We start from the raw sequence: 19,566 nt of genomic DNA on the forward strand, positions 1-19,566 counted from the left end.
GTTTTTGCAAATAGTAGGTTATAGCTTCCTATTTGTTTGTAGATATGTCTTTCTGTATGCTTTTAATTGTCTGAAGGGATGATCTTCTATTCCTTATTCTCTCTTTTTTTACTTTGTGTGGAGTATGACCTTGTTTCTTCTCTTGTGCTCATTTCTATAAAGATGAAATTAATTTTTCTTAGCATTTAGGAAGAAGTTTAGTTCAAGATAGCTTTTCCAACTTCATAAAGCTCCCTCTTTCATCTCATGCAGTTAAAAGATCCTGCGGTTTGATTTCCAGCATTCTTTGCTCTTATAAACATGTCTCCACTTTTATCTGGATCTTCTGTTTCCTGCCCCTCTTTTGTCCCTGCTCTATTCAGTTCTGATTCCTCTTTCAGCAGTGTCTCCTCCTGGAAGGAAGACCGGGCTGGCCAGTTTCAGGATGCTCCATCCTCTTTAAATCATCTTATCTCATGCCTTCTGCACTTTACCTGATGTTGGAGGGGACAAAACCCCTCCCAGCTTCAGCTACTGTTCTAAAACTGGATCTTTGTGCTTCTCAGTGAATACCTGCTGGGTGTTTCAGGTGGGGACTCTCTAGCTCTCAGGCATGACAAGCACCCTCTTTCTTCCTTTTGCTAGTTATCCTATTGTTTGTGGGGGATACATTGCTCACTAGGTTTTTAGTTAGTTTTTATTTGTTTATCCATGCTGCATGACTTGCAGGCTGTTCAGTTTCCCCAGCAAGGATGGAATCCCACACTCATGGCAGCGGCAGCACAGAGTCCTAACCACTGGACCTCCAGGAAGTCCCATTGCCCCCTCGTTTCATTGAGAACGTTTCCCACTGGTTTTCAGTCTAACTATCTAGCTGGTCTGTCTGTTTTCATTGTTGCCGTTTAGTTGCTAAGCTGTGTCAGACTCATTTGCCACTCCGTGGACTGTGTAGCCCACCAGGCTCCTTTGTCCATGGGATTTCTCAGGTAAGAATACTGGAGTGGGTTGCCATTTTCTTCTCCGGGGGATCATCCAAACAGACGGATCAAACCTGCATCTCCTGCATTGGCAGGCGGATTCTTTACCACCGAGCCACCTGGGAAGCCCCGGCTGTTTTCATTAGGGGATTCAAAATTATACTGCTGCCATCGTCTCAAAAATACCACAGGGAGAACTTTTAATATTGGCACTTTAACACCACCAAGGCATGCTTTATCACGACCGAACCAGAGCAGAAAAGCTATGTAAACAGTAATTTGTGTAGAGTGTCTTGTGCTGATAATGACATTGTAGCAAACCCTATTGATCCCCTTAGCCCATCTGAGTTCAACCCCGGAGATGTTTTCAACCTTAAGCTCCTGTATCTCTCTTCTCTCTCTAGAGCTTTCCCTGGTGCCATCAAAGGTTGTTGGTCTGCCTTAAGCTTCCTGAGGTCACACTCAAATAAATTTCCTGAACCCAAATACTTGTCTTAGGTCTTCCTTTGGGGACCATAACCCAAGACAGAGACTAAACTGTGCTCCAGTGGCTTTCCCTGTTTCAAACATCTCTCATGTGGTACAACCCGCTTATGATTTTAGAAAATAGAATGATGTAGGCTTCATATTTTTTAATTGACTTTGATGAGACATCTTTTATTCTACACAAATAAAATGCTTGTCTTGCCTTGTCTATACCCTCTTTACTCCCTCAAAAGGCTCTGATTGTTTTCCCCAGACATTGTCATTTCTAAGTGCTACCCATGTTTTCCAGAATTCAGCAATCCTACCTTCTAATTGTAGAGTCTACCCTTTCTCTGGGCATGGAAATGAGAGTCCTTTATCTGTCGATGCCAGGGTATTCTTTTTTATTTATTTTTAATTGGAGGATAATTGGTTTACAATGTTATGTTGGTTTCTGCCATACATCATCATGAATCAGCCATAGGTATACATATGTTGCCTCCCTCTTGAGCCTCCCTCACACCTCCCACCCTCTCCCACCCCTCTAGGTTATCACAGAGGACCAGGTTGAGCTCCCCATAATATACAGCAACTTGCCATTAGCTGTATCTATTAGCTATGGTATTCTTCATGTTAATTAAGAATACCATGTTAAACAAAATATTAATATACATTGGATTATAGTCCCCCTGATTCTCTGTGGCTGTGAGTCTACGAGTAAGAACAGGCCAGATGAGATTAGGTCAGGTCAAATGCCACCTCCTCCACTTAGTCCTTCCCTGATTCCCCGGCAAGATGACTCAACCATCTCTCTCATGGTGCCATCATGATCTGCCTTGAATTCTAGTCCATCCATCTGCCTTCTTGCTTGACTGGGAGCTGCTCTTCTCTTTGCCTCTCCCATCCTGCCTCTAGCAGTTCCCCAAAGAAGGTGGGGCTGGGCAGTCTGTGCCTAAGGGCAGGAGGCTAGAAACCACAGTAGGGGCTGGGCTTCACCCTTGGGCTTGTCTCCAGCTGGTTCATCTCAGCACACCTTTAACCAGGGTTATGTCCCACCTGCCCCCACCCCTCTGCCCTAAATCTTGGGACCAAGACACCAAGGCTGGGACAGGCACAAAAGGTGGACTTATTTGATCCTAAGACATCATTGCTAAGAACAGGCAGCTAGGAAGCCCTGTCTAGGGACAGGGATGAGGGACAGAGTGTGACAGGCATCATGCTGGGACCTGCAGGACTGCCTCCATGCCATGGGGCCCTTTGCGTGGTGTCAAAAGAGGATATTTGGGTTGTCTTGTTTTTTTAAAGCCAACTTGAAACACTACTGACAGCAAGATGTCTCTGGCACAAAAGCCGATAGGGAGGCATCTGGCTCGCTGTTTCCATAGCTACTGACAGGACGCCACTGGGCAGCGCTCTGAACTCCAGAGCATCTCGGGCTCTGCCTGAAGGATCAAGTTTCCTCAGCTCTGGGAGAACTTGGCGATGAAATGGCAGTTGCTTATCACAGTTTCTGCCACAACTGCCTTCTATTGTCATTGACAGGGTTTAATTTCACAAGGTACCCAAAAGGGTTTTGCTGCAGAACACCTCTGCACCCAGAAGTCCTGGGAGGCTGGAGACATCCTTTCCTCCACAAACCTTCAGTAGGTCATCTGCTTCCAAAGCCTGGTGACCTTGGCATGCTCTCTGCTCTGGGGGATGGCTTCACAAGGCTGGGACGGGAGTTTCCTGGGTGGCTGGCTGGCTCTCCGTGACACGCCAGGCTTGAAAAACCTCTGGAGGGGCTCAGGAATCAAACTTTCTCAGGCTTTTCCAGTTTCTCCTTCATGTGCAGGAGAAAGGTTCAGGTGATTCCCACCAATGTTAACTTAGCTGTTTCCTGTGGCAGCATCTTCGCACAGAGGAGTGGATGGCAGAGACTGCAGGTTAGGGACCTGGTTTGGATGCTGGTCCAGGAACAGGCATTTCTGATCGGCTGCCCTGGAGGTCACTCTGGGAGGGGGCAGGGCGTGCTGCCTGATTGATGGACTTCTGATTTGTTTCCTTGGATGCATCATTCACCAGGCTTTTGTTTTCAGTCCCGGTGGAGAGATGCATGCTGCCAGGTGCTGTGTGGGCTCCTGGTACACTCAAAAATGCCACTTGCTCAGGACTGCCTGGAGAAGGGCAAGACCTGCTGCTGTTTCTCCATCTCTGCTGTGGCCACCCACAAGGTTTCAAGCACACGTTGCCTTTGCCAGGAGGGTCTGAGAAAATCTTGAGACTAACACTGCATCTGGGAGATTCTGAGAGTGCCTGTCCTCAGACAAGTACACATTGTAACAGAGCTTAGTGACCACCTTGCCTTCCAGCTCTGTGGGCTCAGACCTATGGCTCTTCTAGAAGGTAGTTTTTCTAGTCTGGTTAAGAAATCGCCACTTGAGTGTCCTCTTTGAGTCACGTTTCTAAGCTCATCTTATGATATATTCCCCTCCTCCCCAATCAGGGAAGTCTCAGGGTGCCCCTCCTTTCCCAATGGCATGCTCCCAGTGGCATCTGATAAATATTTCTAGAGTGTTCCTGTGGAAATATTTTGTTCAGTTCAAAGCGATCCTTTCTTTTCAAAAATCTCCAAACCCAGTTCTTAATACGAAGCATTAAATTTAGAATAGCATTCAAGTTTTCATCCTTTTTTAAAAAACGCCTTTAGCTATCTCAGGAACTCAGATAATACTTAAGCCCCACTTCCTTACCACATAATGGAAAGAGATGAAGTGATCCATGACTTTTGTGGTAAGGGCACACAAGCTGATGATGCTAGAGATGAAATTCTGCCCTCAGAGACCCCACTGCCTCTCTCAGATCCCACAGAGCCCTGCATGAGCTGAGTAACCTACAGCCACTCTACTCCGGGGAGCCACCAGTAGGCACAAGAAAAGAAGCTGAGTTGTGCCAGTCTGGGCGACGCCAGGAGTCCTAGAGAATCCGCAAGCTCTCCCAATCAGTGAGTGTTTAAAAAGAAGTGCCATTTATTTATGTCATACAGTAATTCCTCATTTTAATAGTCACCTCAGTTAATTACTAACAGCACATAGCCCAAAAAAAGAAGGTCAGCCAAGTGACCTTGATTGAGTAGGGAGAACTTCTCATAATGAGCTTATTTGTATCTGGATACAGATAGATGCACAGAAACACCGCAGCGGCAAGAAAAGTCAATGCCCGTTTATCTTCCAAGGTAGGGGAGATGTGCCCCCTACCCCATTCTCATTGACTTGGACACCAAACAAGTAAACTTCAACTCAGCCCACATGATGTGAAGGCTGAATTCGTTTGGTCCAAATTAAATCGCATTTATGAGTTGTGACACATAAGTAGTCTAGAATTTTACACTTTTCACCCTGAAGTATGAAGAAAAACCTCCACCATTTATATTCAGGGTCTATTGGATCCCCTCCTGCAGTTAAGCACCCTCTTCAACGATGTCCCCTCTCCACCATACGCTGACCACCAGAGGATGGTGGGGCTTAAAGATTCGTGGGAACGCAAGGAGTGACCAGCAGCAGACTAGCTCCATAGTGGTTTTCTTTCTTTCTTTCTTTCTTTTTTTTTTTTAATTAAGAAACACCAGAATGAACTTGAAATTGGCAAGACCTCAAGAGAGAAACCAGGCTGGCTCTGAGCCCAGTTTGCAAGGATGGGCTGGACGTGGACTTGGATCTGGCTCCTTCTTGGACTCTAGAGTCAACAAAAATCTATCTGCAGATGCGCGGATATTAGATGGAAAGCCGGGTATCCCTTCCTGGAGACCCCAAGGGTCCTCTAACCCTCTGCCCTAGTAGCTGCTCTCCTCCTTCCCAGATGCTAGGCTCTGCCTCTGCTCTGAGACCCCCAGTGTCCTTTCAAGAAGCCCTCCTTTGTTACTTAATTTAACCACAGTCAGTTTCTACTGTGTGCTACTTAGCAAACCTTTTCTGTTCCCCCACTCTCATCGTGTTAAGGACAAACACTGGTGTCACATTAGTCTGACCCAGAAACTCGCTCTTTAAAAAGGAACTGTTGGTTACTTCCCTGGTGGTCCAGTAGTTGAGTGTCCAAGCTCCCAATGCAGAGGAGTCTGGGTTTGATCCCCAGGCAGGGAATTACATCCTGCAACTTGCAACTAAGATCCCACATCGGGCACCTAAGACTCGGTGCAGCCAAAAAAAAAAAAAATCTTACAAAGAAATGTTCTTACGATGGTGAGTTTTGAGAAATTATAGCAGGTGTCTGGGATGTGTGGGTGCCTGGAACCCCAACAGCATTGCTAACGCAGCCCACTTTCACACAGGCACTCTGACATTCAGGGAATTTCAGGCCACTCAACATAGAAGGAAACAGAGCAACCCATTTCTTCCAGTTCTTCAGAAACCAAAGAGGGGACAGAAAAGGAGAAAGGTCATGGGAAGTGGAGGAAAAGGGCAGGAAAGGAACATTCATCTGACAAGGTTCCAGGTGGCCAAAGGAATCTCTGGGTCTCCTTTCCAGGTGAGGAGATTTTAGGAACTGTGGAATCACAGCTCGGGCCTGGAGGGGCCTCAAGAGCCTGAGCTGCACTCCCCTCACTGTTCAAATGGGGCGGTGAGGTTGGGGGGAGGCTTGGCCACCATCTCAGAGCCGCTGCGAAGCAGCCAGTTTCCCAAGAGAGAGTCTCACATCTAAATGGTGCTCAAATCAGCATGTCAGAGGTGTGTTGAACCGACTTTGGGAAACGCTGGGGTCAGATATGTTAGAGGCCAGTGTAGGGATTCCCTGGTGGCTCAGTGGTAAAGAATCCATCTGCCAGTGCAGGAGTCACAGGATCCATCCCTGGGTCGGGAAGATCCCCTGGAGATGAAAATAGCAACCCATTCTAGTATTCTTGCCTGGGAAATCCCATGGACAGAGGAACCTGGTGGGCTATAGTCCATGGGGTTGCAAAAGTGTCAGACATGACTTAGCAACAAACCACCACCACCACCACCAATAGGGCCAGATGCTGGACGCCGAAGCCCTAAGGTGGCTGATCTGAGTGTGAGTCAGAGCAGGCCAGCCATGGATTCCATTTTCCAAAATGCTTTCCCACCCTTCACCTTATCTGTGAAACCCTGCTGCCCTATAGCAGGGTGGCGTCTATTGTTCATTTTGCTAATGAAGAAACAGACTGGGAAGGGTTGTTGTTGTTCAGTCGATAAGTCGTGTCTGACTCTTTGAGACCCCACGGACTGCAGTAGGGTCTACTGCAGTGCTACCCTGTCCTTCACTATCTCCACGAGTTTGCTCACACTCATGTCCACTGAGTCGGTGATGCCATCCAACCTTCTCATCCTCTGTTGCCCCCTTCTCCTCCCTCTCTCATCTTTTCCTGTCTTTTTCCAATGAGTCGGCTCTTTGCAGCAGGTGGACAAAAGTATCAGAGCTTCAGGGAAGGGCTAGGAGATGCACTCAAGGCCATCCAGCTAGCCATTGGAGAGCTGAGATGGGTCCCCGGTCCATCCCATCATTCTCGTCTTTCTCCCACAGGATAATGGAGACAGGTACTCCCAGACCTGCCATTCCAGATGGCTTCCATCTGCCTCCCGAGAACGGTGCCCTGGTGCTTCTCATTGCAACAGAATGGAGGGTTTAGGACTAAGGATTCAGTCCTACCAGTGGGCTTGCATGCCCTGCATCAAACACAAAGTGCATCCCCCACTGTGCTGCCTTCAGCTCCCTGCCCCAAGCCTGTAAGGATCTCTGCTGCTCCCAGGAATGGTCTGGGGCCCAGCAGGGGAAAGGTGGTTTGCCCACTGCCCTCAGCCAAACCTACACAGGCCCCCTCCTGCACCCACACCTTTGGTGGCAACAGAAGAGCTCCCAAGCCTCTGTTTGCTCTCCTGGGGCCTGGGATGTGGACTCAGGAGGCCATCTAGTGCATGTGTCTTTTTCCCTTAGTTGGGATGCAAAGGGACCAATTTGCCACTGATCTTTCAGCAGAGACACACATATCAAGAACCGTAAGCGCGCACAGGGCTCCATGCCGGCTTTGCAGCATCTCTCTACCTTCCTTGCCGCAGAGGCCGAGCCTGACTTTCAAAAAAGGGCATACAGCCCTGGGCAAATCCCGAGGAGGATAACTCAGTGTACATTGGTGCCAGGGATGGCAGACACCCTTTGGGGATTTTCCTGAGGGCCTCTGGAAACCAGAAGGAAGACTGAGTGCAAAACTGAATGTGTAGCATATATCAAAGGAATGCAGCATTGTTGATTCTTAGCGGGTCTGCCTGAATATTAGATGCAAATAAGTGCTAATAAGTACAGTGGGAAAAGCTAATGGAAAAACCGTCCTTCCCAGTCGGATCACTGTGCACAGATGCACAGGGCAGCTGAGACAGCCTGACCAGCCACACTCACGGCTGGCCTGGCCTGGGGAAAACCTGTGTAGACATGTCCTGTGGAGGTAGAACTTGTGTAGACTCATCCAGGGGAAACACTTATGGTCCAGAGCCTCTTCCTGGCTGCAGGGCTGGGGTCAGGGGACAGAAACTCCTCTCCGCATCCTTTCCCCACTGCCCAGTGTGTGTGTGTGGGGGGCGGGGGGGGGTGGTTTGTCTGAGTGAGTGTGCATAGTACTGAAGAGATTCCCTTGACCACCAGGCTTCTTCAGCAAACAGCCCAGCTGCACAGCCAGGACCCCAGGTGGTGAGAGGGGACTGGAGGTGTAGGGAGGAAGGGCACAGGGGCTGGGATGGGACAGTGCACTCTGGTCTCCTCCTTGGGCAAGTAGCTTTCTGCTCACTTCACCAACAACCACAGCCCTCCTTCTTGCCATCTTTCCTTCTGCTCTGTTCCAACAGCTTTTGCTCATGGGATGGATAAAGACACTACTGTCCTGCTCTCCTTGGACTGCAAGGAGATCAAACCAGTCAATCCTAAAGGAAATCAGTCCTGAATATTCATTGGAAGGACTGATGCTGAAGCTGAAGCTCCAATACTTTGGCCATCTGATGCAAAGAATTGAGTCATTGGAAAAGACCCTGATGGACGTGAGTTTGAGCAAGCTCCAGGAGTTGGTGATGGACAGGCAGGCCTGGTGTGCTGTAGTCCATGGGGTTGCAAAGAGTCGGACACCACTGAACAACTGAACTGAATGGCCCTGCTCTTCCTGACATTTGAATGCTTGTCCCTTGTATTCAAGCCCCTCCAATCTGACTGAGGTGAAGCACCTCGATTTCAGCTGTATACATCCACCCCCTCTCACCCTCTCCCATACACACAGAAGTAACATGTGGCCAGTGGAGCTGTGGCTGGGGCTAGGGTCCTGGGTCTGACAGTCTCTGAGCTCAAAGTCTTGGAGAGGAAATCCTAGCATCCAACCTATTCTATTTGGAATCAGCAGGCCCAGTGCCAGCTCTGCCATCCTCCAGATGTGTGGATTCCAGCAACTTGGTGGCTTGTGACTTGTATGCTTGGGGCCAAACTTGAACCTCAGTTTCCTCCTCTATAAAACAGGAATAATAACGCCTGGTTTGTTGTTGCAGGAACTAAGGGAGATCAAGGTAGCCTATCAGCAGATAACATGAGAGGAGGGTGAACATCCTTCACTTTATTTTCCTAAAGGTTTCTGAAAATCCTGAGCATCCCTTCAAGATGAAGAGGTGACTGATTTACAGTTTCATACAGTTTCTGTGAAAGCCAGCCTGCTTTCCTTCCTGGCACCTGCTTGCCCCCTGCAGGTGGGGGCTGCCGCTTCTCCTAAAGAACAAGGACAAGAATCAGAGCCCCCCCCCCCCCCCCCCACTCCCTTTGCCTCCCTGCTCTGCCCTGGGGTTGTGTGGCTATGGATATGTCATGTGTCCACTCTGTTATTGTAGGCTGCGTAGGTAGAGGCGTTGGTGGACCCAGGCTGACCCCTACACCCTGACACAACAGGGACTTCAAGGAGATAGCCTTTCAGCTGAAAGGGCTGAAAGGAGGGCACTTTCAGCTGAATCCAGAGCCCCAGGAATTTGGGGATCCATGCGGACACAGAGTTCGAGGCTGCCCAAGATTTTGACTGAAACCCACCGAGGCTGTAGCCCAGGAACCTCTCACAGTCTTCGGATCTATCCTCTGCGTTCCGCCTGCCCCGCGCCCCCGCAACGTCGGGTCCTAGGCGCGCCCTCTTCCCAGCTGCGGTCACGGCCCGCTCTGGTGACGCCTTGTCCTCTTCCCGGGTCCGCGCCAGCGTGCGACCCAGCGAGGCAGTGGCAGCGCTCGGCTGCGGTCTGGAGCCAAGTGGCAGCCCAGAGTCCTGCTCAGGGGGAACCTGGGAGACGGGCGCCGCTCGGGGCATCCCCACCCCCACCCCCGGGCCGCCGGACCGCGCCCAGCGGCGTTTCCCTCCCAGCTTAGCCGCCCGTGGGGCCGCGCGAGTAGGAGAGCGCGCGTGGGCGCGGCGCCCGAGAGCTCCCGGGAGGGAAGAGTCGATTGAGGTGTGATCCCCTCCCGACCCGGCCACCGCCGCGGCCGCCACCACCGCGGGGCGGGGCCCAGGCCGGGGGCGGGGCGCCGGGCGGGCGCGGCGCTATTTCCAGCCTCGCCGGAGGCTCCGCTCGCACTTCGCTGGGAGCCTTCCTGGCGCGAGAACCGGATCCAGCGGGGCTGTGAGGAGAGGAGACGACGGCAGCGGGAGACGCGAGGGGGGCGGACCGGAGCCGGGGACAGAGGAGGAACACGCCGCCGTGCCCTCTCCCTCTTCTGCGCGCTCCGGTGGCCGGCCCTTCGCCTCTCGCCTCGCCGACCTCACGGGGCTCCGCTCGGAGCAGGAGGAGACGCCGGGCCCTAGCCGGGGCGGAGGGCGCCCTACAGCCCGGGCGCCCCGAAACGGAGGATTCGCAGTGGAGAACCGCGCCGGGGCTGGAGCCTCCCGCGGCCCCGAAATCGCCGGCTGCGCCAGGTAAGTGCGCTGCGCCCCCGCCCCACTCCGTCCCCGCCCTGTGCCGGCTTCCGCCGGGAGCGGAGCCCCGAAGGGTCCCCTGGGACTGCACTGCGCCCCAGCCCCGAGAAGCCCCGAGAAACGACGTGGTAAGAGTTCCAAGCCGCGAGCGGGGATAGAGAGCGCGGGGTTCCAGTTTGGCCGCACTTTGGGGACTGGCTCCAGTAGCGGGAACTTTAATTAGACTTTTGCTCCTTGGATTTTGCTTGTCGCCGCGCGTCTGCGAACTGTCACCCCGCGGGCTCACTCGGTCCCTGCGGATCCTCCGCTCCTCTTCTTCGCCCTGGATGCTGGGCGCGGGGAGGCAGCGTCGGCCCTGGAGAGAGCCGTGCCGGAGCCCGGGGGCTCCCCGAGCTTTCCCGCGCGCTGGGGACGGGGACTCGGGGACAGGTTGTGACGGGGAGGCTCGAGGGAGGAGTTAGAGGCTACCTTCTTGGCTTCCTACGCTACGGCGGAAGGTGCGCCCGCGTTCCAGTTGCGCGCATCCTCACCCCACGACTCTCCGGCGCACCAGCCTGTTTTGTACTCAAGGAGAGTGTATGTGCGTCAGTGATCCTGTGAAGGTGTGTGCGTGCGCGTGTCCAGGAGTGCAGTGGTGCAGGAGCCCGGGAGTAGGCGGTGAAAGGATCCGCTTTGCCGCGGGACCCAGCCGAGCTCCGGCGGCGGCTGCAGCTCTAGCTGCTGGTTTCTAGTTCTGCGACCAGCTCTGGCCTCGCCCGAGGCTGTCCCCGCCCGGCCAAGGCGCGTTCGCGGGATTTAGTCGTGCCAGTGCTGGCGCTTGTGTCGGAGGTGACCCCTGTCTCTTCCCCTAACTTTGGCGGTACATTTAGGGCTCCAGGCCCTGCGACCCCGACCTGGACGCGGCGGCAACCATGCAGCGCCCTGGGCTGTGGGCACTCGTTGCCCGGCTGTCTGTCCTAGCCGAAAAGTAGGGGCCAACCCCGGGATTCCCTGTCCCTTAGCAGTCTCCAATACTGTGGTGGACCCTGGTCCTTGGGCCGCCTCCCAGCTGGAGCCTGGGCCGTGATTGGCTCTGCTAAGTGAAGCGGACTGGGCCCCCTGTTTGTGCTTGGCCGCAATCTGGCCTGGCAGCAGAGCCTGAAGGAGAGGCCAGTGAGTGAAGGGACCAGTGTCGGGGAGGAGTGGTGGTTGCAGAGGGGTTAGGGGCAGACAAGCCCCTTTCCCATCCTTGGGCTGCTTACAAGCTGCACTACCAAGATCCCTTCCTTCCGCTGATCTCTCATATCTGAGTTCACCTTGACCCTTGCCCGTGGGGTGGAGAACTTTCCCTAAGTCCAGCCCTAGAACAGTGCAGCCTCCAGGCAAGAGTGGCAGAGCCCTCTTTAAAATTTCCCAGCTGCCATAGCCTCTCCTAGCCACCCTCTGCTCCTGTCCCCAAAGCAAGGCAGACAGGCCACCAGGAAGGGTGACATTCTGGTCCCTGGAGGAGGCCCTGTTTTAATCCAGACAGCCCACTGCATATGGCAGGACGTGTTGTGGGGAGCCCTTGGCCGGCGTGAAGCGCATTCCAAAGACTTGGTCAGACTTGCCTCTGTGAAGTGACCCAAAGGAGGGATAACATTCAAACTCTGAAGAGAATTAAACCTCATAGGATGATCGATACTCCAATAGCAGTTGAATAGAAACCCCCCCCCCCCCCGGCAAAGTCTGACCCCATCCATTGCCTGGCCCATTCACCCTGGGACAGAGGGAAGGCACAGCATATTTATTTATTTACCTGGAATCAGACTCCGTGAGAGTGAATTATGTTCCCCCTGTATTGATTTTTAAAAAGACCCCAAATTAAAAAGTCAAGGCTTTCTTAAAGCAAGGTCAAAGATTAATTATTTATAGAGAGACATCAATCAATCAGTGGGGGGAGGGGCTCACTTCCAGATTGCCTGAGCAGGCAAAAGGGAGCATCTTCTGATTTTCCCTGCTTCAGCTAGGAAAGAAACAGCCTTGTCTGACCTCTTGGGCTTCGCAGAGTTGTCCTGAATTGTGACCGGAGAAGTAACTCAGCCTGCAGTTGGAGATGCCTTTTTAATCTTGTAGCCAGATATCACTTGGGAAATTTCATACATATTTGCTGTGTTTCCATAATGAACATATACTGATTACAGAGTATCAAGGGAATTTCATTTTTTAAACATTTATTCAAATCTCTGTTTATGAAAGCTAATAAGTCTGAGAAAGTTCAGTAACTACTTTTTTTTGCCATATGGTTGTTGGGAAAATATGCCTGGTGGGCTCATCTCAGAATTCACCTTCTAAAGAAGGAACATCAGATTCTCCTGATTGGAAATGCCGTGCAGGCTGCTTCTCTGCTCATCACTCTGGTTGGTGTCAGTGGTGGCCGGATAGGCTGTTTGTGGTTGTGCCGATCGAACAGATGGGAGTTGTATTCATTGCTAGCTGATGCATCTGGTTGAAGGCACATACAGTAGGCACTGGGATCTTTGGGGGAATGATGGGGGAAGGTGTGGTGCCCGATCTCTTGCCTGCTGCCTGGCCTAGAGTCTCAGACACCTGTCTTAGCCATACCTGCCACACCTTCCTGGTTTACCCATGTGTGGGAACCATGTGGGAGAAACATGGAGCTTGGAGGGAACATATGGGCAAGAAAATGGACAAAAGATTATGGTAGCTTTTTCATGAATAACTGGCAATTAGAGTCAGTAAACACTGTGAAACCAGTACCCAGCCTTTCAGCTAATCAAAAGGTAATGAGTTATAAACAGGAAATTTATGTAGTGCTGGCCCAAGGAGATCAATGTGACTGTGACACGGGACAACGAGACATAAAAAAGCGATCAAGAATGATTGTCTGGATGTGTATGTGGCCACAGTATCTGGGAGCCTGGGGATGTTTGCTGGGGGCAGGCAAGAGCGTGCTAACGGTGTGGTGACAGTAGGCTCCCCAGCTCTTTGGAGCCACTGCCAAAGCTCGTCTGACGGCAGAGCAGCTGTGTTCCCTCCCTCCTGGGAAAAGGCTGCCCAAAGGCAGAGGAAACTCTTGAGTTCAGGCAGCTGGAGGACAGAGCCACATTAGCTCAGGTAGCAGAGGACACAGGAGACGCCGTCTCATTTCCTTCCAGCTGGAGGATGTGTGACCCTGCAGTCGGTAAATCATGGCGACAGAAGATGAGACTTACAAATTGGCCGTGGGAAAAAGTTGTGACTTTTACCCTGTACAAAACTACCTGTCATTTGTGATCTGGTGCTCCAGCCTGCACCTGCTGGCCACAGATGCATCCTCAGCCACTGGCAGGCTGGAGCGGCCTGTGTGCAATCCGGGTGGGTTGACAGCGAGAAGCAAAATTCCATCGTGAAAGCCACCTTTGGGGAAGTCAGAGAGTGTCTGTAGGCAGGGGGCCTGGGTCCCAGCATTTCCACTCCCCACCTTGAAGGTCACGCACTCCTGGGAAATCGGTACTTCTTGCTACTGGTGACTGAGAGCAAGACACCCTGTCCCTGCCAACTCAAGGCTAGAGCTGGGCCTGGTCAACGACATTTATTTGACCTAAATTAGAACTGTTAATGTTGAAACCTAAAGCTAAAGAATGCTGTGTCCCATACTCCCAGTGTCAGATTCCTTGTCGCCCTCCATTCAGTGACCAAACACAAGCGTGTATTTGGTGTCTGTTGCTGGATCAGGCTCTGGGAAAGGCCAAACTAAGAGTGGTCCCTCCTCTTGCAGGTTTTGTCATCTGGTGGAACAGAAAATCCATCACCATCCACTCATCACGCACCGATTCATGCCATGCCAGACGGCCCTATTACTAAACAGGTCACCAACGCATGTGTGATTCTAGGCCCTGATGAACAGGTAGAGGAAATATCCGTGTGGTTGCAAAACAGAGATTTACGATAGAGTAATCTGACCTAGACCGACGGCCCTGGAGGACTTCCTGGAGGAGGTGACTCTCCCCCTGAGCCCTGAAAGAAGAGCTGTAACTAAGCATGGAGGGAGCTTTCCAGTGCAGAATGTGAATGAGTGAGAGAGATGGAGCTGACCAGGAGCTGTGGGAAGGCCCATGTGGCCAGCAGGGTGAAAGAGGGAGATGGGGTTGGAGATACACAGAGTCCTGACTGTAAAGAGCCTCAAAGGCCAGGGAGGGACCTGGGACTGCTGCAGAGCAGGGAGCCCAGCGAGGAGGGGGCTGCAGTAATCCTGGAGGGAGGCAGCTGTGGTCCTCCAGAGGGACGGTGGACCTGAATCTACTGGGGCCTGGTTCGGTGCAGAGCAGAGAAGACGAGGGGACGTGAGATGGTCAGGACCACGACTGGAAGACGTCAGCACCCTGAGGCAGGGCCCCTCGAACCAAAATGTTCCAAGTGCTCCTCCACTCTCGTTGGGTTCGATCCCCCAGTCAGGCAGCCACTTGTGCGGCCCTGCCTCTGTGGCCCTGCCCACCTGTCTCACCTCCTCAGCCAACCCCTGAGCCCTTGGGTCTTCCGCTGCCTCCCCCCAGGCGTTCACCATTTAGGCCTGGCTCGTGGCGGGCGCACAACAGGTGACCGCGCAGGGTTGGTGCTTTCATGAGGACAGCTGATCGGACGCCCTCCTTAATGCCCCCCTGCTGGCCAGAGGTTTCATCCTTGGTAGGTCCTTAAGCTGCCATCCTCTTGAGTCTGACCCACAGCTGGTAGGCACCTGACTCAGAAAGAGCTCCTCTCCTGGGCCCTGCCTCGGTTCTCTCTCCTTTCCTTGCCTGCCCCCACCCTCTGCGAGGGACTCTGCCCATGGCCTCAAGCTCCTAACCCCCCTCCAATGTCACTGAGCTCCCTGTGGCTGGCTGAGCTCGGCTCAGGCCCCGGCTTCCCTGCAGCCCTCAGCTGGGTCCCCCCTGGCTCTGTCTTCCAGAACGCGGGTGGAGGGAGCAGGTCTGTGAGTCACCCCGCTTCCCGTTGTTCCCACGCTGCTGGCTTCGGGCCCTGAGCCGAGCGGCCGTGTTGAGCTGCTGGCAGCAGCCCGGGTCACTGTCACCTTGTCCTCACTCTGCCTGGCCCTGAGCCAGCTCCTCCCTGGCGGGGCTGGACTCCGATGTGGGAGGAGAGCCCAGGAGAGGATGCTGGGAGGCACAGGTCCACTCCATGGACCCCAGGCCTCTCTGGGGCTGATTCCTCCAGCCCCTGGGCTCTTTGCCTGGAGTTTGGCCTCTTCAGATTCTGGCTGCTGCCCCGCCCCTGCCTTGCCACTGCGGACCACAGGTCGTGCCCTTGTGCTCGTCAGTCTCAAGAATGGAAAGGTGACCCAGGAGAGTGCCTAGCCCGGGCTCACGTTGACTCATACTTGGCAGACTGGTTGTCCCCACTTCCGAGGCTGCCTCTTCTTGGGGGGCTGACTCATCTCCCTGGAAAAATCCCATCTGTCCCAGCCTGTGGGCACCGGGACCCTCCTCCAGCCCTGAGATGTGGGGGCTCTGCTTCCCCTGCTCTGCAGGGAGCATCCAGACCCCCAGCAAACACTGACGGTGGACCTGCCATGTTCTGCACCTCCTGCCAGGTCTGGAGGAAGCCGAGGAAATGCAGCAGGGCTTGATGTAAATCCTGGTCTCCCTGGTGTCTTGGCTGAGATGAGCTTGGCATGGAGAAGGTGGTCAGTGATGGCGGGCAGAGTGCGCTTAACCCTGCAGTCTGTCTACACTGGTGGAGCCCTTGTGTGATGCAGATACTCTCTCTACACCCACTGAGCCAGTGCATGGTGCAGGCAGTCTGTCTACACTGGTTGAGTCAAGAGTGTGAGCCCTGGAATCTTCCATTTAGTCTGTGCCTGCCCCACTTTCAGTGGGGTCTTCGTACAAACTCTAAAACTCTGGCTTTCGGGGCTTCCCCGTGGCCGAGCTCAGCTCAACCCTCCGACAAGGCCCTGACCGTCAGGCTGTGTCTCCCAGAGCTGAGGTGGTTAAGCCCAAGGTACAACGCAGTCTGTCTACACTGGTTGACCCAGTTCATGATGTAAGCTATTTGTCTACGCAGGTGGAAACGGTGGGTGATGCAGCCAGCCTTTTGGGGACTCCTTCTGCCTCGTTCACCGGGAATATTCTTTTTTTATCCTTTCCCTTATATACATGTATTCATGCTAAATCACTTCAGGCATGTCTGACACTTTGTGACCCAAAGGACTGTAGCCCGTCAGGCTCCTCTGCCGATGGGATTTTCTAGGCAAGAATACTGGAGTGGGTTGCCAAGCGCCCTCCTCCAGGGGATCTTCTTGACCCAGGGATTGAACCCGTGTCCCTTATGTCTCCTGCATTGGCAGGCGAGTTCTTTACCACTAGGGCCACCTGGGAAGCCCTCCCTTATACACATCTAGGTCCAATTTGAGCCTTCCTTCCAACGGGCTTTTCTCAGTGGTTCCCTCAGTCTCCCACGTCTTGGTTGGATCTCTTTGGTGGAGGCTGGCGCAGGACTGGGGGTGGTGTGCGCATGGGGCGTGGTGACCTGCTGCCATATGGTGCCCTCAGCCGGATGCCCCTTCCTGTCGCTGTGCTCAGGGACTGAGCCTGCCGCTGCCACCGTACAGGGGCCACCTGCTGTTGGTGGGCACGGCCACCTCGACATCCCACGCAGCAGTTACTCCTGAGAAAGATTGAAGGCCGGAGGAGAAAGGGGTGACAGAGGATGAGATAGTTAGATGGCATCATCGACTCAGTGGATGTGAGTTTAAGCAAACTCCAGGAGATGGTGAAGAACAGGGAAGCCTGGCATGCTGAGTTCATGGGGTCACAAAGAGTCGGACACGACTGAAAAACTGAACAGCAGCACTGCCTTGGTGTGTGTGGGGAACCGCGTTGCTTCAGGCTGGGTCCATCTTGCCATCTCCTGCTTAGATTCCGGGCCTCCGTCTCCGCTGAAGTCATTTCACCTCCTGAGGGTTGGCACATCTGCAAATTTAATTTCATGACCATTCATCCCTGGGAAAACACAATCTATGCCTATTATTTAACGCTTCTCAATTCCCTCTGCCATAAATTAAAGTGTCAATGGACAGCCATGGCAACCAGCTCCACCCTCTCGCTCCACCCCGCTGCCACCCTGGGGTTGTGACTGAAGCCAGATCCCGGAGTCAGGTTCAAGGCCTGGGTTCAAGGCCTGGGTTCAAGGCCCAGCTTTACTACGTGGTCACTCTGTGGACTGGGGACTCAGTTTCCTCACCTATAAAACGGAGATGACAGTAGAATACACCTCATAGAGCTGTTGTGCCTAACAGATAGCCTGCCCACAGTAGATGGCAACTGCTGTGATTTCATCGTCTTCATAAACTCCTACGTTTGGTCTTTTAGCCAAGGTTCAGTCAGCTGAGCGCCGAAGAATTGATGCTTTTGAACTGTGGTGTTGGAGAAGACTCTTGAGAGTCCCTTGGACTGCAAGGAAATCCAACCAGTCCATTCTGAAGGAGATCAGCCCTGGGATTTCTTTGGAAGGAATGATGCTAAAGCTGAAACTCCAGTACTTTGGCCACCTCATGTGAAGAGTTGACTCATTAGAAAAGACTGATGCTGGGAGGGATTGGGGGCAGGAGGAGAAGGGGACGACAGAGGATGAGATGGCTGGATGGCATCACCGACTCGATGGACATGAGTTTGAGTGAACTCCGGGAGATGGTGATGGACAGGGAGGCCTGGTGTGCTGCAATTCATGGGGTCACAAAGAGTCAGACACGGCTGAGCGACTGAACTGAACTGAACTGTCCTTCTCCATCTCAGAAGCAAGGAAACCTGGTAATCAAGGGCCTTGTCTAGTTATGTGACAAAGGCTTAGGGATGCATGTGGCCCTACTGAGTGGTGTCCCCTTTCTCAGCAGTCTCCTGTGGATGCCTCTTCCTTGTCCTGTATTCAGTACATTGGAAATCTTTAAAAAAAAAAAAAATTATTGACATTTAGGAGATTTCCCATGTTGTGTTAATTCCTTCTATATAGTGGTGATTCAGTTATACATGTAAATATTAATATATATTCTTTTCCATATTGTTTTCCAATATGTTTTATCCCAGCATATTGAATATAGTTTCCTGTACTGTACAGTGGTATCTTATTGTTTATCTATCTTACGTATCATAGTTTGCATCTGTTAAGCCCACACTCCCAGTCCTTCCCTCCCCCAAACCCCTCTTGGCAGCCATTGGTCTATTCTCTATATCTTTGAGTTTGTTTCTGTTTCGTAAATAAGTTCATTTGCATCATATTTGAGATTCCACATGTCAGTGATATCACATGGCATTTGTCTTTCTTTTTGTGATTAACTTTGCTTAGTACGATACTCTCTGGGTCCATGCATGTTACCGCAGATGGCGCTATTTCGTTCCTTTTTACGGTTGAGTAATACTCCGTTGTATTATGTCCCACATCTTCTTATCCCGTCATCTGCTGATGGAAGTTAGGTTGTTCTGTCTTGGCTATCGTGAATAGTTTTGCCGTGAACGTGGGGGTGCGTGTATCTTTTTGAATTAGAGTTTTCTCCGGATATACGCCCAGGAGTGGGACTGCTGGATCGAATGGCAACTCTATTTTTAGTTTTTTGACGAACCTCCATGCTGTTTTCCATAGTGGCAGCACCAATTTACATCCCACCAGCAGTGTAGGTGGGATCCCTTTTGAAAACTTTTTATTCTAAATACAGTATCCACTCTGAAATGCGCACAGACTGTGGTATATGATGCAATGAATATCTGCAAACAAAACAGGCCTGTGTGCCCTGCCCCAGAGTGGGGACCAGAACATGGCAGCATCCCTGTGACCCCTTCCAGGCGCTTCCCCTCCCGCACGGGTGACTACTCTTCTTACTCATAACGGCGTGGATTGGTTTTCTTTCTTTTTAAACTTGACAGAAGTGGAGTCCGCGTACCTTTGTGTCTGGCTTTCCATTATGTTTGTGAGAGTTCCCCACGTGGCTGTAGACAGTTGTAGCTTGTTCTTTTCTTTTTCCCTTTTCTTTTTGGCTGCTCTGGGTCTTTGTCGTGGAGCACGGGCTCCTCTGTGTAGTGCGTGCCCTCTTTACTTGTGGGCTTAGTTGCCCTGTGGCATGTTAGATCTTAGTTCCCTGACCAGGGATCAAACCTGTGTCCCTGCACTGGAAGCTGGAATCCTAACCACTAGACCACCAGGAAAGTTGTTCTTGTTACTGTATAGGATCCCATGGTGGGAAGACATCCCGATTTCTTTTTTGGTTCTCCTGTTGATTGACATTCG

At 52.3% G+C, this 19,566-nt stretch overlaps 1 protein-coding gene across 1 annotated transcript in view; it reads left to right on the forward strand.

Moving 5' to 3' along the window:
* Positions 1 to 10,210: 10,210 nt before the first annotated feature.
* CHST8 (carbohydrate sulfotransferase 8) overlaps positions 10,211 to 19,566 on the forward strand; it is a 145,171-nt gene continuing 135,815 nt past the window's right edge. Inside the window, exon 1 of the mRNA XM_070770919.1 lies at positions 10,211 to 10,332. The gene's annotated coding sequence lies outside the window, so the exon portion shown is untranslated. The remainder of the gene's footprint in view (positions 10,333 to 19,566) is intronic.

The sequence above is a fragment of the Bos indicus genome, chromosome 18, assembly GCF_029378745.1.
Source record: "Bos indicus isolate NIAB-ARS_2022 breed Sahiwal x Tharparkar chromosome 18, NIAB-ARS_B.indTharparkar_mat_pri_1.0, whole genome shotgun sequence".
In the NCBI taxonomy this organism is placed as follows: domain Eukaryota; kingdom Metazoa; phylum Chordata; class Mammalia; order Artiodactyla; family Bovidae; genus Bos; species Bos indicus.